Source organism: Schistocerca americana, chromosome 9 (genome assembly GCF_021461395.2).
Source record: "Schistocerca americana isolate TAMUIC-IGC-003095 chromosome 9, iqSchAmer2.1, whole genome shotgun sequence".
Lineage (NCBI taxonomy): Eukaryota > Metazoa > Arthropoda > Insecta > Orthoptera > Acrididae > Schistocerca > Schistocerca americana.
In genome coordinates, this window is record NC_060127.1 from 237,523,968 (window position 1) to 237,547,512 (window position 23,545).

General features: G+C 41.1%; 1 long non-coding RNA gene across 1 annotated transcript; it reads left to right on the top strand.

Moving 5' to 3' along the window:
• The first annotated feature begins 3,667 nt into the window (after positions 1 to 3,667).
• On the top strand, positions 3,668 to 20,636 carry LOC124551080. Its single transcript, XR_006967768.1, has 3 exons — positions 3,668 to 3,805; positions 8,951 to 9,243; positions 20,214 to 20,636. It is a non-coding gene; the product is annotated as an uncharacterized LOC124551080 (long non-coding RNA).
• The last annotated feature ends 2,909 nt before the right edge of the window (positions 20,637 to 23,545 follow it).

Consider the following 23,545-nt stretch of genomic DNA (forward strand, 5'->3'; position numbering starts at 1 on the left):
TAGAAATTTGGGCAATAACAAAAGGGTGGCAGGAATTACCCTACATCTTTCTAAGACCTTTGATAAAGTAAACCACCAAATTATCCTTGACAAACTGGAGACAATACACATCAGATGAACTGGGAGGAAATTGATTTAATCCAGTCTCTAGGCAGAAGTCAGGTTGTGGAACTCCTCTCATCTCAAAACAGGCACAAAATAAAGTGCATCTCACATGCTAAGAAAGTGGAAGCAGGAGTCCAGGGTAGCATTCTTGGCCTCCTATCATTCTTGATCCATACAGATGACATTGAAAGCCCCAACAGTTCACTTGGCCCCCTATTATTCTCGATCTATATAAATAACATTAAAAGCCCCAACACTTCGACCAAAATTATACTATTTGATAATGATACAAGCATAATTATAAGTAATGATAGGCAATCCTTATCCACTACAGCTGAAAATGTTCTGAAGTGTGTGCAGCAGTGGTTTCGTGCTAACAAGTTAACACTTCATTTAAATAAAACAGTCTGCATACAGTACAGTGAAATAAAAGAGAAGGATGACCTCTGTTTATTATTGAGTGACCAAGAGACAGAGAAAGTAATGTCTACAAAATTTTTGGGCATGTGCATTGATAATTACTTGAGCTGGAAAGACCATGTCATATACACACCTCAAAAATTCCATTCTGGAAGTTTTGCATTGAGAATAATTTGTGCAGTCTGTAGCACGGAGTGTGTAAGATCGGTATATTTTGCTCATTTCCATTCTATTGTATCTTGTGGAATAATGTTCTGGGGTGTAACAAAATCTCATCTGTAAAACATTTTTAAATTACAGAAAAGAGCCATTTGAATTATTACACGCAGCTCTCCACAAACACTGCTGGTCCAAATTGAGAAACCAGTAGTTAAAAATACCTACAGTACCATGTTTTTACATATTCAAAAGTGTACTGTTTACAAGAACACATATGAGTAGTTTACATACAAATTCTGATTTTCATAATTACAATACACATATCAGTAAGAATCTGCTTGTAGAAAGACAATGCCCCTCCAGTTTGCATCAAGGGAATGGAAGATGACAGAAAATTTAAAAGTGAATTCAAAAATTGCCTTTTAAATAAATGTGTTTAACCCTAAATTACTGGCAAATACTTGTATCTTCTTCATTGTCATATGAATCATTCTGTTCTCATTGTAAATTTTATACTTTGTTTTTATACTCTTTTAATTTCAAATGGTGTGATAAATGTGTTTCTCAAAGTGTACTGCATGCATTTCAAACCATTATTTACTTGAAACTCCCTCGCAGATTAAAACTGTGTGCCAGACCGAGACTCGAACTCGGGACCTTTGCCTTTCTGAGGCAAGTGTTCTACCCACAAGCTTGGGTAGCTCATTGGGTAGAGCACTTGCCTCGGAAAGGCAAAGGTCCCGAGTTTGAGTCTCGGTCTGGCACACAGTTTTAATCTGCGAGGGAGTTTCATATCAGCGCACACTCCGCTGCAGAGTGAAAATGTCATTCTGGAAGCATTATTTACTTATTCAGAAAGCATCTAGAAGACCAATGCATTAGTTCACTGTATCACATTTTTTAATGGATTGTAAAATGTTAATTTTATATTTATTATATTAGTTTGTAAAATTGGGCTGTGCGTATACAATATATCGTATTATGGTAATTCCTTTATCATGTAAGTTCTGCAAAGGTTGATAACAAACTAAACTATCAATTTAGAGACCTCTGTTCATGCTCTGCGAGTTCCACATGGTGTTCGTTATGCATAGCACATCTGTAGAAATATCTTTACTGTACTGGTAGGAGCAGCACATCTTTTATATCTAACATGTGTCTTATATTTTAATGTAAAATTCCAAATTTATTATGGTAGCCACCATTTCTGCTGTCCAAGCTGCAGTTCTTTTCCTAGTGATTGTTACAACTGTGTCTGTCGTTATTTGGTATCTCTGTCTTTCAGAAATATTTGCCCTAAGATAGACCCTGTGAAAATATTCACATCGAAGGGATTGAAATTATTTGTGCAAGTAACATCTAATTGGAAACATTGAAACATAGCTCTTAGCATCTTCATATCTGAGCAAGGGCCATACCTGGCATGACAATGAAATGCCATATTGTTTTTCACACCCAAGCCTGAAAATGTTAGTCTTGCACAATACACATGGCTGAACACTCAAAGATATGTGAACCACTTGGGTGCTACTCTTCATAATGCCCTACCAACATACATAAAGAGATTGGAGACAGAAACTGCTTTTAGATCAGAGTTAAAATTATTTCTTGCTGAGAAGTGTTTCTACATTGTAAATGAATATGTTAGTGTATAGGATTCCTAGGCCCTCATTCATTGTTGGGTTCTTTTGATCGTGTTAATGATATACCATCTATATTGTGTTTTTCTTTGCAAGGATGTTTCTGCTGTTGGTTTTCTGTTTCAGATGCTGTGTAATACACCTCTGCTGAGGAGAGATATGGTACTAACCTAATTGTGATGATTATAATGGCAGGTTTTCGAGTGTTCATGCATTACATCTTTTAGCAGTGTTACATAATGTGCTCAATTTTTTGAGCATTGTTTTGAATAGAAGTTTAATGATTTACCTACATCATTGATTGCAGAAAAATGCAAAATACACAATACGTCATTCTTTCATATAATTTGGTCATTTATTTTCAATTTTTTGACGGTGTTTTTATTTTCAACATTTCGTGTTCATTGATTCACTTTTTGTAGCTGTTGCAGTCACAATATACGCGATGTATTTTATGATTACCCTTATTGTACCGGACTGACATTCAAAACATTGGGATTTGTTTCTCATCGGGCCATACTGACTTGTGTTTTCATCTTTCCCCTTGTTGCTAACATGAATGCTGGGATGCTTCCTTTGATCAGGTCCTGGCCGACTTTATGCAGTATCGTATTTTGTTAATGCCTTATGTAGAGTATATTATTTCTGTTATGTTTTCGACAGGTTCTATACTATTGTACTAAATAATCCATGGGTGAATAAATAATTATGAAATAAGTCTACTATCTGAAAAATAATCCCATGTTCTGTCACATCTTAATAAGATTTCGAAGTGGTGCAAGGATTGGCAACACGCTTTAAAAACTCAAAAATTTAAAACTTCCCAAATATTTTTGTTTGTAAGGAAGAAATAATCTCCTGCTACGAGAATCGTTTTCGTTATTACAGTTACAAAGTTATGCATGTTACAGGAACATGTTGTTGACCATTTTCAGTACATCAGCAGCACCGCAATTTGAGCGAGTACTATATTTGTTATAGTTGCAGAAATAGCGAGGTTCAACAAATAACGTACAAGATAATTTGTTATGCACACCACATCCCGCAACTGTGAGTTGCCTTAGTAGTTAGTAAACACAGCTTGACAGTAACGAATAGTATATACAATATTATCGGAGAAACAGAGCGAGAGTTAGAAAGTGAAACACCGCTTTGCAAACCTTTCTTTTTGAAAAAGTTCTGTAAAGCATGTCAACTACGCACACAATAATTCAATTAATCGGTATTCAAACATGAGTTGCTAAGCAATTTATATAGAACTATCGTATAGTACATACATCATGTGTGTTCATTTATCGTGTTGGCAATGCTAGTATTCAAATGTTTTCTCACACTCCGTTGTCAGGACAATAATGCTGAAAGCATTTGAAATTTATCAATTTTCACTCTAGCAGAAGGTAGTTTCGGACTTTGCCGATTATTACAAATGAGGCCTTATCACTGAAGTTTGTAACATCCGATATCAGCGGATAACTGCCATTGTGAGCATTATCATGTTACATACCCTTTACATAAAATATATTAGTAATTCTTAAATTTAGTTACAGACCATATATTGACCTTAACCATGCATAACAAGAAGTAATATGTTCGGAAGTATTCTCACCTGAAAAGCTATCAATCATGTACTGCAGAGTGAATCAGCCAGTCTACTCATTTTTATTTCCGCTTACTGGCAGTTATTCCCCCTCCTGCACAGGGCTAGTGATGACATCGCGTTCCTTTAACTGTCGCCCGTCGTTAAGCCATCCACAAGCAAAGTGAAGGCAAAAAATCTTGCATTCGCATATTGTTGCACAGTGCTAGGAGGTAGTGTGTTGAACACAAAAAATCATGGCCGGTGCGGTGTGAGCGTTGGGGTGGATGTGGATTTATTTATTTATTTCGTGTTCCATAGATCCATATGGGAACATATCCCTGGATATAGAACGAGTCAACGTTTTTACAGATTATTGTTTTGTGCACATATACATTGATCTTATCATTAGATTAAAGAAACTGTGAAGTTTACCATATACCCTTAATATTAGTTAAGATACAAGACATCTGAAAGAATATACAGTCATACATAAATTTGGGTATTGTTCTTAAGTTATACAGGCGTCATATACAGACATACATAAATTTGGGTATTGTATTAAGTTACACTGTACTTACGGAGTATGATTAATCAATTGTAAAGGTCACACAGTAAGTTTTAAGCACAAACAAGAGATTTTGCTAAGAAATTCATCAATACTGTAACAAGACTCATCTAAAAGGAACTGCTTCAGATTTTCTTTAAACGTTGGGGTGCCACTGTATAAAACCCCCTTCTGGACCATGTTTTTCGTTTTTAGCTCATAGTGGATATCCAGTTTTCTTTGGGTGTTATAACTGTGGTATGATTTTGAATAAGATGCTATTTTTTGAAACAAAGCACATCAGGGAAAAAATATATTGGGCAGGTGTTGTAAGGATTTGTAGAGCTCTAAACAGATCCCTGCACGAGTGCCTAGGGTGTACTCCACACATAATTCTGATTGCTCGCTTCTGTGCATGGAACATTTTTTTGCTATTGGTTGATTTTCCCAAAATATTATACCATAGGCCATAAGTTGGTGAAAATAGCTAAAATATGCAGTTTTTATTGTGCTCATTTCCCTAGTGTCTGAAATTATTTTTAAGGCAAATGTTGCTGAGCTTAGCCTTTTGCACAGATCTTGAATATGGTGGTGCCACTTTGCTATCTATATGCAGATCCAAGAATTTGGAGGACTCAACCTTCAAAATCTCGTGCTCACCCATTTTTAGGTTCATTTCATTAGTAACATTTGTGTTAGAAGAGAAGTGAATGTAATTTGTCATTTTTAGGTTGACTGTAAGGCCACTGTTTTCAAACCAGTTTGTCAAATCTGCAAAAGCTTTATTTGCAGCCTCATTTGACATATTCCCTGAGAGATTATTAACTGATAACATGGTGTCGTCAGCAAACATGAGTATTTTCCCATATTCTGTACATAGTGCTAAGTTATTTATAAATATTAGAACGAGCAGTGGGCCCAGTACTGAGCCTTGAGGTACTCCTGCAGTAATGGAGCCCCATTCTGAAGATACCTGGCCACCATGCAGTCCTTCCACGATTACTTTCTGCTTTCTACCACACAGATAGGATTCAAGCCATGTGCCTACGGTTCCACCCATTCCTAGGGTCTTGGCTTTACTCAAGAGAATATGGTGACTTAAACTGTCAAAAGCTTTTGACAGGTCACAAAATATTCCAACCGTCATCATATTATTATTTATGGCTTCCATAACATTGTCAACAAAGGCATGTATTGCATCCACGGTTGATACCCCTTTCCAAAAGCCAAACTGGCTACTGCTGAGGATATTATATTTACTAAGATGCTCAACCATTCTGCTAAGCATCAATTTCTCTAGTACCTTGGAGAAAACTGAGAGTAATGAAATTGGTTGATAGTTTGTAGCCTCAGTATTTTCTCCCTTTTTATAAATTGGTCTTATAAGCCCATATTTTAGCCTGTTGGGAAAAACACCTTCTTCCAATGATGTATTACTAATATGGCAGAGGACTGTACTTATTTCTTTACAACAATATTTCAGTAACTTGCTGGAAGTGTTGTCAACTCAAGCAGAATTTTTACATTTTAAAGACAATCATTTTTTCTAATTCTATCACTGTAGTTTTTCGAAGATGCTTCTCATCTATTTTGTTAGTTAAGGTGTTATGCAAGTATTCTGTAGCATTCTTTACAGAACCCTGGCATCCCATTTGGTTGGTGACTGTTAGGAAATGATTGTTAAAGATATTAGCCACCATTTCGGGAGCATCCACCGAAAGGCTCCCAGTTCTTAAGCTAATCACTTCTTTGGCAGACAGGCTTTTCCCTGTCTCGCTTTTAACATATTTCCATATGGTTTTCATTTTGTTATTTGATTTGTCAATTTCCTTTTTTTAGATACATACTTTTAGATTTCCGGATCACCTTCCTTCATATTCATTACCTGTGTGTTACTTTTTCTCCAACGAATCGAAAACCTCGACTTCTGGCGAAATTGTTCTCCAGTGCAAAATTACACTACATTCAATTTCCTACAAAAAGGGTCTGTACTTTTCTTCCTCTTGGACCAATAATTTGGAACGGGTTAAAAACAACTATTAAATTGTGTACCATATCTAACTGCAGTAGAGGCATACTAATGGATAAATTGTGTTCCAGGGGTGAAACAGGCTGGGCTGTGGGAGGTGTGTGGAGTAGAGTGTGAGTGAAGGTAGCTCACTGCACTGTGTTTGTGCACTTCCCACCTCCATAGGTCTACAGATCTGAAGGTGGAGCTGGTGATTCTCCACTCTATCTCGTCCACTGCGTCACAAGAAGCAACTACAGAGTATATCACAAACTTATATGGCCCCTCTGTAGTGCACTATATGAATCACTGCCGACACAGTGCACAGACACGCTCGAGGAGGGTTTAGTTTGCACAACGTGCATTAACACTACATGGAATGCGAATATAAGGTACTAATAACACTAATACAGGTAATGAATATGAACAGAATCTACTTTAATCTCTGCATACTGTGCTACACTGCTACAGGAGAAATTGGTTCTTTATGGTTCTGTTCAGAAGACGTAGTGTTCTTCTAAGAAAGATCACTTCCACCATTGTGAGTACTGCTCACTTCTCTGTTTACAGACAGGCTGTAACTGCCCTGTGTTTCGTGTCCACTTATCTTTTGCTGATAGACAAAATAGCTTTGGTGAACTTGTGTTTAATATAATCCATTATGGAGTCGAGGTAGCAGTTTTCGTTATACTGGTTATCACTGTTAACATTCAACCGTGATTCTTATACATATATTTTAACAACGCGTTTCAAGATATGATGATGAGAGCATTGTCTCTTGAAACGCGTTGTTAAAATATATGTATAAGAATCGCGGTTGAATGCTAACAGTGATAACCAGAACTTGTGTTTATATAGTGAAGTTATTTCCTGTTTGGAAAGGGAGTAGGCCTATTTATTTGAAGGTGTTAAGTGAGCTATTATGTTGTCAGTTACTTATGTGGTGTTGGTGGGAAAGGGACTGGACTGTAAAAAGTGGCACCCTGCTGCTGTGTATTGTAAAACCGTGTAATTGTGTTTTAGGCACTTGGTGGTGAATTAATGGATGACTAAAAATGTTACTGCACTTCTCTCCCATTAATTGTGTTACAGGTAGACTGCATAAATATTTTCCATTCATAATTCATGAATTGCTGCATTTGCAGAGTGGGCTGCACCGAGTGGAACCACTTAACGCACATCCACAGTACATCTTCCGAGATAGGTGTGGCTATGTCTGATGGAATGTGACTGTTAATATTGAAGTCTATAACAGTTATCTGCTGTAACGCATTGCTTGACTTATGTTGAAATATCTGAACAACTGTTATAGTCTTGGTGACCTACTTTTGTTGCAGTGGATTAAGCCTCTGAGCCTCATCGTATTTTTGGAGAACTGAGGCAGGGTGATGCATTTGATAACCCTCGTGCTGTGAAAAGTATTCCAGCTTGTGACAATGAAATCTATGATGTCCTGTACATATTGACAGTGTGTCCTATTTGGAAGAGTTTCTTCAGCGTGGTAGACAATTGACAGTTCCAGCTGTTGAACTTTTTTACATGATATGAGTAGCGCACTCAACAACTGCAAATAAGTACCCAGTAAACTGAAAATAACTCCACTGTGTAAACATGAGTTCAGTGAAGCTATTCTGTCCATTTGCATAATACAAATGGACAGGAAATGCTGGGGAGCAGCACCTGTGGTGGGGGAAGCTGCCTTTCCCGTAACGGATCACTAAGAATCAGTTTCTCCTCTTGCAGTGTAGAACATTGTGCAGAGATTTACATACGTCCAGTTCATGTACATTCCCTGCATTAGTGTTGTTAGTAACTTGTATCTGCATTCTGTGTAGTGTTAACTCATTTTGTGCAAAATAAACCCTCCCCGCGGACATCTGCACGCTGTGTCACCAGCGATTCGTGTGGCGTATTGTGGACGGAGAACTTTGTGATGTACCCTGTAGTTGCTTCTTGTGATGTAGCGAGGGGGATCACCTGCTTAACCTTCAGTTTGCTTACCTAGGAAGGAGGGAAGTACATTAATTTTTTACCATTGGAACAATATTTTTAGTGCCGTAATTTGCAATTTTTTTCATCCTCTGCAAACTATTAGTCCTAGAGAAAAAGTGACTAGAACCTTTTTTGGCAGGGAAGTGAATGCAGGTTAATTTTGTATTGGGGAAGAATTTCCCCAGGATCCGTTGTTTTTGAGTCATTCAAGAACAAAAATAAAAAATTACCTTTAAACCTACCCCCACACCAATGCTCACACTCCACAGGTCAGGGTTTTTAGTACAATGTTTGTGACAATATATCCTAGAACTGTGTAAAACTTTGTGACTACGTGACTTTTCCCCTAATTTTCCTTCATTGACTGGACTAAATGTTAGTGTTTGGAACTGACACAGATAGTGAAGGGCTTCATCGTCAAAGGTAGTGTTGAGATGTGTATGTAAGTAAACTGGTTTTCAGAATTTTTGGTGTTACCGTTGTTTGTATTTTTGCACGATAAGGCATTTAGCGACAGCTGTAAACAGAATGGCAGAAGAACCTTTTGAGAGGACGGAAAAGAAACCCGAGCCTGTCAGCATTACCTCCCCTGAAATGTAAGAAACTGGTGGATTCCAAGACAAAATTGTGGAAAATGGAGACATCTTCAAATAACAGAAAGAAATAAAGGCTGAAGAGGCAGGATCACAGATGTCAGATGAAAGTTACCGCAAAAAAGGTTAAGTTGGAAAAGAGTGAAAATGAAAATGGATGCTTGTGCAGTGACTGAAGTTGAAGTCATAAATTGAGGATGATGGTGAGTAGTTCATATAATGTGTAATGCTACCTACATTTGAACTGTTGGCCTAAAGTGCACTTACAGTATACTTCAGGCTCTTGAGTTGCATGCTGCTGTTGGCAGATTGTATATCTCTGTTTAGCAATGGAGCTGTTAAGGAGCACTTAACTGTGCTAACAACACATTAAAGAACCATGTAGGCCTACTGTATACAGATTGTCCACATTGTGTAGCTATTTAGATTGAGGTGTAGTTTCTTAATAGATGGCTAATGTGCTACTCAGTATCAAAAAGTAATTTGTGTTTTTATCTTATCGGTTTTGTTTGAAATGCACAAACGAGGAGCCACAGTTAGTTGCTTGAACCTTTAACATTAAAGTCCTGTTGCATTATAAGGGAAATATATTTGCTACCAGTGAATGTTAATTTTTATTCCACGCACTCTCCGTTGACATTCTTAACTGCGAAAATAACAGTATTGGAGAATTGTACATAAATGTGTTGTCAAGGCAACACACTTCTAAAGACCAAGAGTAAAAGAAGTCAGATACAATGCACACTTAAAATTTACATTCTTCATTTGCCAGAGGAAAACTTCAGAATTGGGTGGTTGCTTTTACCAAACGATGCAGAACATTGAAGTTGTAGGTTGCCTCTTTTGCTATTTAACCACTGTATGCACTTGAATCTGTAATGAAAAATCTGTTACCTGGTGCCCTTTTGTGAGACTTACATTCATTTCTTTTTTTGTGACTCTTTATTATGTTGTATTTTAAATGTAGGCATACTTTGTGGCCTTCAGTCCAAAGGATGGTTTGATGTAGCTGGTTTGATACTAGCCAATCATGCGCAGACCTCTTAATCTATGTATAAATACTGCAGCTACATCAATTTGAACCTGCTTACTGTGTTCGTGACATGCACTACCTGTACAATTTTTACTCCCCCCCCCCCCCCCCACTTCCCTCCATTAACAAATTGTATTTGCCACAATGCCTCTGGATGTGTCCTATCAACTGATCCATTCCTTTCGTTACACTGTGCCACAAATTTCTTGTCGTCCACAACTCTTTTGTGCATGGTGGGCACGTGACCCCGAGCTCGTGCAACTCTCTTTCCTTTCTGGGCTGCGTGCCTTCCCTTTCCACATCCCTTCCTGTCCCCGATCCTCCTCCTCCCCCCCTCCCACCTTTTCCCTTCCCCTTCCCCTTCCCCTTCCCCTTCCCCTTCCCCTTCTCCTTCTCTTTGGGAGTCTGTTTTGCGCCTACATCCAGAGATGGACACTTGTGAACGAATGAAGTGATTTCTCTTCTTTTATCTCTACAATGTAACATATCTGCCCTTACTTTGCCCTTCTCTTTTCTCGATTCTTCTCTTTCCCTTCTTCTCAGCTGCAGCGCTTGAGAATTCTTCTCTACTTTCTTTTTCTTTCTTTCCTCCCTGTGCCTGTCTTAAGACCAACCCACGCGTAGCCGGTGACGGGGTAACGGGTAATTCCCCACCCCAGATAGACAAGTAGGACACGTACGTACCCCCTGGTAAAGGCCAGGCCCGAGGAGGGGCGGTTACCCGAGTTGGTACTTTCCGAATGTGCCGATCGGTCCTTCCGTCCGTTTCTCGGGAGGTGTGGCCTGAGGTGTACACAATCACCTAAGGCGGGAGTGCCCTCAGAGAGGGCTCCCACTAGGAAGGAGAATGCCATCAGAGACGCCAGTAATCGTGGTGGATACTTTTGCAATGGTTTCTTCTAATTCTAAAACTTCTGCCCACAAGAGAAAGCTAGACGAGTCTCAGCCACAGACAATTCTTCTGTCAGTGCCAAAGTTCCTAGTCATTTCTCAGTCTGACGAAGGTCGAGACTTCTCGACAGTCGACCCTTTCATTATTCAAAAAGGTGTCAATGCAATTGCAGGTCCTGTAAAGTCATGTTCCTGGATACGAAATGGCACTTTGTTGCTAGAAGCAGATAGTGCCCTCCAGGCACATAAATTGCTTCAAACTACGCTGCTACACACCTCCCCTATCCAGGCGGGAGCGCACCGTACTTTAAGCTCATCACGTGGTGTGGTTTATACAAGATCACACAACGGATTATCAAATGAGAACATTAAAAATTACCTGTCTGATCAGCGAGTAATGGCCGTACAATGAGTCACGAAAAGGGTTGAGAAGGAATTGGTGCCGATCCGCACTCTCTTTTTGATGTTTGACAGAGTTCAACTTCCATTGAACATTAAAGCAGGATATTTTCAGTTCATGTTTACCATCCCCGACCCTATGCATTGCTATCGGTGTCAGAGGTTTAATCAGACCAGCCAGTCATGTTCCAATATGGCCAAACGTGTAACCTGTGGCAGGGATGCCCATGAGGGTGCTTGTCCACCTCCATCCCCTTATTGCATCAACTGTATGGGCGACCATGCTGCTTCCTCTATAGATTGCCCCATTTTCAAAGACAAACGGTTATTTCAGGAAATCAGAGTGAAGGAAAAGGTGTCGATCTTTGCTGCTCGAAAGTTATTCGCCAGTCGAAAGCCCACTGTGCCTCACGCAGGTAAATACAGCACTGTCCTTGCCTCTCCTCGGCCAACAAAGGAGGCGGCCACGCAGACTTGTGATCTCACCTTTAGTGCCACGGTCATCAGATCGGCCAGCGCAAAGATCACCCCTTCAACCTCCCCACTCTATGGCTCGCCCTTCATCGGGCTCTGCTAAATCACGAGCCCCAAAATCAGACACCCAGACTTCCAAAAAAGAGCCTACTCGTGAAGATTTTTTACGTACCCCGACTTCACAACCGTCGATCCCTCCCTCATCTCAACGTCCTGTTTCCAAGAAGGCTAATTAGAAACCCAGTTCCTCTCCTTCTCCGCCACGGCGTGTCTCATCTACAGCACCACCTGGCGGTCACCACGATTGGCCGTCTTCTGTGTGGCCCAGGCGCACTGCTGGCGGCCGATCGACCGGCCGATTGCTGGTGGCAGCAGCTGCTGCCGAACAACCTATGGATCGGGATCTTCTGCCTTCGGCTGAATGCTGTTCTACGCTGTCGGTCACTGGCTCTGAGCAGTCGTTGAGTTGATGGCAACCTTGGTCACATTCTTCCCTTTTCTGTCCACCCGATGTCCATTATCCATTGGAATATCCGTGGCATTCGAGCCAGTTGGGATGAATTGTCGATCCTCTTACGATCCTACTCGCCGGTCATCTTCTGTCATCAGGAAACAAAGCTGCGTCCCCGCGATCACATTGTTTTTCCTCATTTTAAGTGAATCTGATTTGATCTCCCCTCTGTTGATGGCACTCCAGCATATGGAGGACTCGTGACTCTTCTCCATGTTCCTTCCAAACTGTTGCTGTCCATCTTTCCCTTTCTGGATACACCTTCTCTCTTTGTGCTGTATACATTCCATCGTCCACACCAATGGCAAGAGCTGATCTCCCTCATCTTCTTCGTCAGCTTCTGCCCCCCTATTTGCTTGTTGGGGACTTCAATCCCCACCACCTACTTTGTGGACCTCTGCGTCCTTGTCCGAGAGTCTCCCTGTTGATTGACCTCTTCCACCAAGTGGATGTTGTTTGCCTCAACGCTGGGGAACCTACATTTTTGTGTGCCTCCATGTCAACCTACTCATTTGGACCTTTCGGTCAGTACTGTTCAGCTAGCTCGGCACTTTGAATGTTTCCCTCTTGCCAATAAATACTCGAGTGACCATTTTCCATGTGTCCTTCGATTACAGCCACAATTGCCATCCATGCGCCCAAGACACTGGAAGTTTTCTTAAGCCGATTGGATGCTTTTCTCCTATCTAGCAACATTTGATGACCGTCAATTTCCTAGCATCGATTATCAGGTCACTCGTGTTACAGAAGTTTTTCTTACAGCCACAGAATGTTCGATACCTCGTAGTTCCCCTTTGCCCCAGTGCCCCCCAGTTCCTCGGTGGAACGAGGTGTGCCATGACGCAATACGCGAGTGGAGACGTGCTCTTCGTGTTTGCCGCCATCATCCTACGTTGGCCAACTGTATCTGCTATAAGCAGTTACGTGCACGATGCCTTCACATCATATACGACTGCAAGAAGGCAAGCTGGAATTTCTTTAGCAGCTCATTTAATACCTTCACTCCCTCATCAATTGTTTGGAGTCAATCCGACAGATATCCGTCACTTCCAGTTTTCCCCCAACCTCTGGGCTAACTGTCATGCAGGATACCTTAGTGTACCCAGTCGCAATCTCTAAGTCATTGGTCAACACTTTGCTGAAATTTTGAGCTCTTTGAATTACCCACCAGCCTTTCTCCTGAAGAAATGGGTTGCGGAAGAGCGACCAGCGACCTCTTGCTTTTTCCTCTCAATATCGTGAAAGGTATAATGCCGTTCTTTCTATGCGGGAACTCAGACGTGCATTCTCCTCCTCTCGCTCTTCTGCTCTGGGAGCAGATGGTATCCACGTCCACATGTTGCTGCATCTATCATACCCTTGTCTGTGCAACCTCCTTCGCCTTCATAATCAACTTTTGTGTTGACAGTACCTTTCCCAGAAAATAGCGGGAAGCTATTGTCATACCTGTTCCGAAACCTGGAAAGGACAAACATCTCCCCTCCAACTATCGCCCAATCTCTTTCACGAGTAGTGTTTGTAAGGTTTTGGAGCATATGGTAAATAGCCATTTAGGCTGGTGGCTGTGGTCCCAAAATCTTTTAACAACAGCCCGATGCGGTTTCTGAAAGCATCATTCGACAGTTGACCATCTTGTTGCTCTGTCCACTTATATCATGAACAATTTTCTCAGCAAACACCAAACGATAGCTATATTTTTTGATACGGAGAAGGCATACGACACCTGTTGGAGGACAGGCATCCTCTGCACGCTCTTCTCTTGGGGCTTTCAAGGTCGGCTACTCCGTTTCATCCGTGAATTTATGACAGAGCACACATTTGAGGTGCAGGTGAACACTACTCTATCCCGCACTTTCTCTCAAGAAAAAGGGGTGCCCCAGGGCTCCGTGCTAAGTGTTGTACTGTTTGCCATCACCACAAATCCAATTATGGATTGTCTACTTTCCGATGTATCGGGCTTCCTCTTTCTCGATGACTTTGCAGTCTACTACACCTCTCAACAGACCAGCCTTCTTGAATGACGTCATCAAGGATGCCTCGATTGCCTCCATTCGTGGAGCATCAAAACCAGTTTCCAATTTTCTCCCAGTAAGACTGTCTGTGTAAATTTTTGGTGTGGTATGGAGTTTTATCTGCCATCTTTACATCTAGGCCCTGTTGACCTTCCATTCACAGATGTCGCAAATTTTTTGGGACGTATGTTTGACAGAAAACTGTGCTGGTCTTCCCACATTTTATATCTTTCGGCTCGCTATCTGCGATCCCTCAACACCCTCTGTGCTCTGCTCCTGGGCAACGGACAGAGTGATCCTCCTCCGCCTATGCTGCGCCTTACTGTGCTCAAAATTGGACCATGGAAGCATAGTTTACTCCCCTGCACAGCCGTCTATTCTTCAGTGTCTCGACTCTGTCCACCACCGTGGATTGCATTTAGCATCTGGAGCTTTTTACACCAGCCCCATGGAGAGCCTTTACGCTGAAACTGCTGAACTTCCGCTGTCCGATCAGTGAGCTGTCTGAGTCATTTTGATAGTCATCTGTCTTCCATGTCTGCTAATCTGACCCGGGTTTCCCCCCCCCCCCCCCAGATGCCTCCTTGAATTTAGGGTATGCAGGCAACCCTTCCTCTCTGCTGCCACCAGGCGTCCACTTCCGTCAACTGCTACATTCACTTTCCTTCCAATTTCCTAAAACCTTCCTGACAAATAGGAGTACGCTGCCACCTTGGCCCCACCCCTGGACATGCCTTCTCTGTGACCTTTGTCAGCTTCCCAAGGATAGTACCCCCCCCCCTAGTTTATCGTTGGGCATTAGCTGCTCTATGCACACAAATGGAGGATGCCACATTTATTTACACTGACGGCTCCAAGACCACCTTTGGTGTCAGGAAAGCCTATATTATTGACGACACCCCTATTAAATTTCAGTTTCCTGACCAGTGTTCAGTTTTTACTGCTGTTCTCCGTGCTGTCCAATACATCTGTTACCGTCAGCGGATACAGTATATTATATGCTAGTATTCGCTGAACTCTCTTCTCAATCTCCAAGCTCTTTATCCTGTCCACCCTCTGGTCCACCAGATTCAGGCCTGCCTCCATATGCTCCACTTGGGGGGAATCTCTGTGGCATTCCTCTGGATCCCAGGGCATGTTGGTATATGTGGAAAGAGGCAGCCCATATAGTGGCGAAGGTTGCTCTCTGTATTCCTCAGCCCGCCGTTTGCACGGTTCCGTTTGCTGGTCTACAGAGCATTTTATGTTGTTGTGTTACTCTTTTATGGCACACTCATTGGTCTGCACTTCAGGATTATAAATTGTGGGTCATAAAACCTCTTCCCTGTGCTTTGACCTCTTCCGTCTGGCCCTGTTGTTGGGAGGAGGTAACTTTAACTTGACTCTGGATTGGGCATTGTCTTTTTAGCCATTGAGATCTTTTAAGTGGCGCTCCTCCTCTGCTTTGTCCCCACTGCTCTCAGTCGTGGATGGTGAGACACCTGTTACTTCAGTGCCCCTATTTTAAACCGCTTTGTGCCCGTTTACAGCTGTTTCCCGATATATCTTTCATTTTAGCAGATGACTCGTGCTCAGCTGATCGTGTCCTTGAGTTTATAAGTGTGAGTGAGATGACATTGGTCATTTGAAACTCTTTTTGGGGAAAACAACCCCCTCTTCAATAGCACTTTCCTAAGATTTCCTTCTGTTTTTTTAGTTTTCCTCCTCATTAAGTTTCGCTCCCATTGATGCTGATTTCAATTCCTGTTTTATCCTTCACTAAGTCACAAATGGGCGCTTATGACCATAGCTATTTTGTGCACTGAAACTTTTTTTAATCGTATTGACCAACTAGGATCATGTTAACAACTTCAGTTCCTCATCTTCCTTTGTTATTTTCTATTTTTCCAGTATTCCCTCATTTTCTCTCCATAAAGTCTCTTCATTTCTTCTGTCCATGTTGTTCCCCATATTTTATTTCTTCTGCTTTGAATGCCTCCCAAATTTAGTATTTTATTTTTAAAACAGTTTCTTTCTGCTATTTCTGGTTCTTTAATGTTGTTTCTTTCTAGATCTTTCCTTACTACTGTAATCCATGCTATTGTCGATTTCTTCTTTCAGAAATATAGCAGTATTTGCTTTGTTAGTTTATTTCCATCCATTCAGTAGAGGTGTCCAAAAAAGGTTAATCTTTGTGTGGCCATTACTTCATATATTTTCTTTATATTTTTGTAGATCTCCTCATTACTTCTTATATTCCAACCATCTGCAGTTTTTATTGCAGTTGTTATTTTTCTAATAATCCTTCTTTTGAGAACCTCTAATCTGTCCATCTTATAGTTCATTTTTAGGCATTAAGATCCATATAAACATTCTGGTCGAACCAGTGTGGTGTGGGGTTTTAGTTTTGTTTTTCTAGATATACATTTCTTGTTGTAAATATTTTTGGTCAAACCCTATGCTCTTTCCATTTTGTTAATCCTTACATCTATTGCAGATTTTTGTAGTCCATTCTGTTGAATAGTCTCCCAAGATATGTATATTTATTTACTCGCTCTATTTTACCTATTTGTTTTGCTGTGAATTTTGGCACATTTTTTATACTTGTCATGAATTTTGTTTTTTTCCAGCTGAAATTTTGAAACCAGTTCTGTTTGCTATTTATTCCAGAAGGTTTCTCTGAAGAACAGCTTTTGTCAGGTTTTCTGAAAGTATTGCAAAATCATCCACAAAAGCCAAGCAGTTTACCTTAATTCCATTTGTTTTCCTTCCCAGATTCATTGGTTCAATTTTGTAATTTGTTTAGCTCCGAATTTCAGATCCTTACAGTTTTTTCTAGAACACAATTAAACAGTAAATCACCTTATTTTATTTTTATTTTTTAAGTTCTTATCACCAAACCTCAAAATTTTTATTTCTTTTCCCGAAACTTTAATTTGTTCAGAAAATTTTTCTTTGGTTTCCTGTACTGCATGTTCATCATACAGTCCAAATGATAGGGTATAGGCCACAACCCTGTCTCACTCCCTTCCCAACCAGTGGTTCCCTTTTGTGCTCCATGACTCTTATAACTGCCATTTGGTTCCTGTAGAAATTCTGAATAGCATTTCACTTCCTGTATTTTACCCTTGCTTCTTTCAGAATTTAAAAGAGTGTATTCCAGTCAGCAATGTCAAAAACTTTCTGTAGGTTTACAAATCATATAAGTGTAAGTTTGCCTTTCCTTATGCAGTCTTTTAAGATAAGTCACAGGGTCAGTATTGCCTTGCCTGTCCCTACATTTTTCTGGAAATCAAATTGATTTTCCCCAAGGTAGGCATCTACCAGTTTTTCATTCTTCTGTAAATAATTTTTGTTAGTATTTTGCAACTATGACTTAGTAGCCTGATAGTTTGGTAACATCCACACCTGTCAGCACCTGCTTTATTCGCAATTGGAATTATTACATTCTTCATGAAGTCTGAGGGTATTTCGCCTGTCTCACACATCATGCATGCCAGATGGAATAGTTTTGTTGTGGCTGGGTCTCCCAAAGCTATCAGCGGTTCTGACAGAATGTTGTCTACTCCAGGGGCCTTGTTTCGCCTTAGTTCTTTCAGTGCTCTGTCAGTCTTCCCGCAGTATAATGTCTCCCACCCCATCTTCATCAGCATCCCCTTCCCTTTCTACAATACTGTATTCAAGTTCATTTCCTTTGTAGAACTCGTCTATGTATTGGCTCCACCTTTCAGCTTTCCTTTCTTTGTTTAGTACTGCTTTTCCTTCTGAGCTCTCGATATTCAGAGAGCTGCTTCTCTTTTTGCCAAAGGTCTCTTTAATTTTCCTATAGGTGGCATCTATCTTTCCCTCAGTTATGCAGGCTTATAACGGCTTGCATTGTCCTCTAGCCATTCCTGCTTAGTCGTTTAGCACTTTCTGTCAATCTCATTCTTTAGACATCTGTATTCCATTGCACCCAGTTCATTTGCTGCATTTTATGTTTTCTCCTTTCATCATTTAAATTCAGTGTCTGCTGTGTTATCCAAGGATCCTATTAGCCCTTCGTTGTTTGCCTATTTGATCCCCTGCTGCCTTGACTATTTCATCTGTCAAAGCTACCCATTCATTTTCTGCTGTTTCAGTCAAAGGTTGCCTAATTCTCCCTTTGAAACTCTCAGTAATCTTCGGTTCTTTCAACTTATCCAGGTTCCATCTCCATAATTTCCTATCATTTTGTGATTTATTGAGTTTTAATCTACAGTTCATAAAAAATAAATTGTGGTCAGAGCTCACATCTGTCCCTGGAAATGTCTTACAGTATAAATGTGGTTCCAAAATCTTGTGTCTTACCATTATGTTAGGTGACACATTTGAGATGTTGGAAAAGTAAAGCACTATATACAAGAAAGTGTGCAAACTTGTTGCTTATTAGCAGCACATACATGTGGATGGGAGGCTGGACTTTGTGTCTGAAATTTGTCACACAGCACATTAGCTCTCAACGTGTCGGTCACTGCAAATGGGGCACATATTGTGCCTCGGGGGTGTGCAGCATTCCTGGAGTGATTTGATAAAAGGCTACTGTAACATGACTCTGTAGGTCAGTCAGATTCTGCGGTTTTTATGGAAATAATGTTGATGTTAGGCCGGAATATTAAAGGCTGTGGGAGGGGTCTACCAAACCCACACTGGCGATCGTTGAATATCTGAATATCTGGTTTAATTGTCCTCACACAATGACATCCAAGTGTGCTGGAGCACCATCCTGTTGATAGACATCGATGTCCAGTATCCCATCTTTCTGTAATTGATAAATGAGATACTGGTCAATTATTTCCAGGTAATTGAGAGCACAAACAGTCTCCTCCACAAGAAAGAATGGGCTGATAACACTGCACCGACACCTGAAAACTCCCTGGGTCTCTACAACACTCGAAAATTTTTTAGGCCACATGCCACATTGACTACGTTGTTGCGGTGTAACAACCATTTTCACTTACAAGGTAGCACACTCAGCGTGTGTTGACTGTTGTCACCTCTGTAGGTTATACAATGTGCTTCTGACATCTGCTGTTTGCACTGTGAACTAGGTGCTGACAGCTTGCCTCACAAAGCATGGTCATTCATTGTTAACTCGCCCCATTTTCATGTACATTGCAGAAAATCGCTTGGAGATTTATTCACTAGCTTAATAAATATAATGCAATACTCTTATGACGTCTTAGACGGATCACCCTGTACAATCAATCTGAAACTTGCCATTGTCTCCAGGTCTCTTGCACATATACAACCTTCTTAGACGATTCTTAAACCAGATTACAATGAAATGAACACCCTTAGCTGCTTACAGGCATTGACATACGTCAACGGGGACAGATGAAAATGTGTGCCCCGACCGGGACCTGAACCCGGGATCTCCTGCTTACATGGCAGATGCTCTGTCCATCTGAGTCACCGAGGACACAGAGGATAGCGCGACTGCAGGGATTTATCTCTGGCACGCCTCCCGCGAAACCTACATTCTCAACGTATTGTCCCGCACTACATTCGTCGGGGCACACATTTTCATCTGTTCCCGTTGATGTATGTCAACGCCTGTAAGCAGCTAAGGGTGTTCATTTCATTGTAATTTCATTCTAATGAGCTGCACGGTCACCGATGGTATCTGTTCTTTCGGACATGTCCGAAAGAACTGATACCCTCTTAGTAAATCTTAAAATTTTGCACAGGACATAAAATCACTGCTAACATCTGGTTTATCAGGCACATTTCTTTTTCATACCTTTCCCTGTCCATGTTTTTCTACTATTTTTCCTTCTCTTCCCTTTCCTACTATACCAAATTGCATGTTTGAAGGCACTGTACACTCTCTAAACTAAATGTTTTTATTTTCAGAAGCTACACGAAAAAGCTCTCAGCTCTACAGTCCGAGTCTGACCGACTTGTCCGACGAGCCACTGTCGGCGGCACTGCGATCGCAGGCCCCTCACGGTGTGTGCTTACTCAGGCAAGTGTCGTGGGGATTTGTTAATGTAGAGGCTGACTGTACGCTGTAGGTGTCTGCAGACTTCCATCATTAGAGGAACAGTTCTATGAACAGTACATGCCATTCTCGGGAGTGTGGACCACTTCGTTGGTTACTCGAGTTCCTCATCTGACCCCAGAACTGTCATTTACTGCAGCTAGGCATTTAGCACTAATAAAATGTGAGTTACATAAAATGGAAGTGTCCGACATATCAGCAGCCGTGAAGATATGAAAATTTAAAGGTATCTCCATTTTGAGCAGTACAAACTTTAGAATTATTATTCTAATTTGTTAATCCGGTGGTGTAGTCCACGTACTGTGTGAAAGTGACTTGTCAACATATGATCGAAGAACATTTATTATAAACTTTCCTGATGATCTCAGTGAACTGCATTTGGTAATATCAACTATGAACTATGAACTGGTTAAGAGACTTACTCAGTTATAAAACTTTTGTGCCTGTGTTTGTTTATATTATGCATTATATGTATATTTAACCAATTGTATAAGAAATCTTTAAATAAGAATGTAAAATGACTGTGTAAACTTGTGACTAGTAATAATTGAAGGTTATTGGCAACGAAATGTTGTTGTAAGCTTGTAGTGTATCTTACAGAATATGCCCATGATACAGGCAAGTCCTAGGAGCAATACACATTGGGTTCAGAGCTGGCTAGAAATAACTTTTTCAGTTATTTTGAAATTTAACTTAGTCATCTGCCAGAATGCCTATGATGTTGGGGGCTAGAATAAATCTGCAGTAACTCATTTTCTGTTGTAAAAGGCAAATAAAAGGTGTCTTATACCTAGCGAAGGTTTTACGTTGGTGAATCAACTGTTATTGAGACGACCTTTCCATCAACCTTTTTGCTTAATTATACATGGATCTTCTTAGGGTTTGTTGTACACTTTTCTAAATTTCAAAGAAGTATGGGTTTTCTGGGTAAGGACACCTTACATGTTGTGTAACCTATCCACCATGTGCTATGATCTCCTGCACCTACTATTAGAGTGGATTTACATCTGCACCTGAGATCCAGCACAGTACGAGGGCAGTTCAATAAGTAATGCAACACATTTTTTTTCTGAAACAGGGGTTGTTTTATTCAGCATTGAAATACACCAGGTTATTCCGCAATCTTTTAGCTACACAACACTATTTTTCAACGTAATCTCCATTCAATGCTACGGCCTTACGCCACCTTGAAATGAGGGCCTGTATGCCTGCACGGTACCATTCCACTGGTCGATGTCGGAGCCAACGTCGTACTGCATCAATAACTTCTTCATCATCCGCATAGTGCCTCCCACGGATTGCGTCCTTCATTGGGCCAAACATATGGAAATCCGACGGTGCGAGATCGGGGCTGTAGGGTGCATGAGGAAGAACAGTCCACTGAAGTTTTGTGAGCTCCTCTCGGGTGCGAAGACTTGTGTGAGGTCTTGCGTTGTCACAAAGAAGGAGAAGTTCGTTCAGATTTTTGTGCCTACGAACACACTGAAGTCGTTTCTTCAATTTCTGAAGAGTAGCACAATACACTTCAGAGTTGATCGTTTGACCACGGGGAAGGACATCGAACAGAATAACCTCTTCAGCGTCCCAGAATACTGTAAGCATGACTTTACCGGCTGAGGGTATGGCTTTAAACTTTTTCTCGGTAGGGGAGTGGGTGTGGCGCCACTCCATTGATTGCCGTTTTGTTTCAGGTTCGAAGTGATGAACCCATGTTTCATCGCCTGTAACAATCTTTGACAAGAAGTTGTCACCCTCAGCCACATGACGAGCAAGCAATTCCGCACAGATGGTTCTCCTTTGCTCTTTATGGTGTTCGGTTAGACAACGAGGGACCCAGCGGGAACAAACCTTTGAATATCCCAACTGGTGAACAATCGTGACAGCACTACCAACAGAGATGTCAAGTTGAGCACTGAGTTGTTCGATGGTGATCCGTCGATCATCTCGAACGAGTGTGTTCGCACGCTCCTCCATTGCAGGAGTCACAGCTGTGCACGGCCGGCCCGCACGCGGGAGATCAGACAGTCTCGCTTGACCTTGCGGCGATGATGACACACGCTTTGCCCAACGACTCACCATGCTTTTGTCCACTGCCATTTCACCGTAGACATTCTGCAAGCGCCTATGAATATCTGAGATGCCCTGGTTTTCCGCCAAAAGAAACTCGATCACTGCCCGTTGTTTGCAACGCACATCCGTTACAGACGCCATTTTAACAGCTCCGTACAGCGCTGTCACCTGTTGGAAGTCAATGAAACTGTACGAGACGAAGCGGGAATGTTTGAAAATATTCCACAAGAAATTTCCGGTTTTTTCAACCAAAATTGGCCGAGAAAAAAAATGTGTTGCATTACTTATTGAACTGCCCTCGTAGTTAATCCATCATAGGGGAGTGGAGGGGGCAGGGGTGGTCATCGTGCACCCTCTTTGGTCACACTCTGGTGGTGCTCAGACCATCTGTACCAAAGGAGGACAAATATTTATCAAGTGCATACAGTAATTGTATACAGTGTCTTATAAATAATTTTTCATCAAGGTTACATACATTATACAAGTACCATGTAAATAAACAAAGAATGTCTTTCAATAGTCATATTTAACTGTGCATTTCACAGTTGCAGTAATTAATCAAATCACAAAAGGCTCCATTTTTGGTATAACTCCTGATGTAACTAATCTAGTACTTTTATCTTCCAAAGTAAACACCTGGCACACTTGGAACAAGCCTAGTGTTTTGTCTACTATACAGATATCTACTATACAGATATTCTAAAATGTGTAGTCCTCATTTTCAGGCTTGGTCCATTCAAAAAGTATCTGACTTTTAGCTACAAAATCAATCTTTATTCAGATACAATAGTTTCAGCTTCAAAGCAGTGCCCATCAGCTTCTACACACCTCTCCAAACACTGCTGCCACTGCTGGAAGCATCACCAGAAAGCCTCTTTCGGTAGGGCGTTCAACTGCTCTGTCGAATTCTGCACGTTGTCTTCCCTGTTCTGAAATCTGATCCCTTTCAGAGCCTTTTCCTGTGTACGGAAAAGCCAGAAGTCACTCAGTGCTAGGTCAGGGGAACAGGAAGCTGACAAACCACAGTCTTTTTTTGTTTTCCAAAAAAAACTCCGAATTAATGGAGAACGATGAGAGGACGCATATTGTCACGGTGAAGGGTGCCCACTGCCTG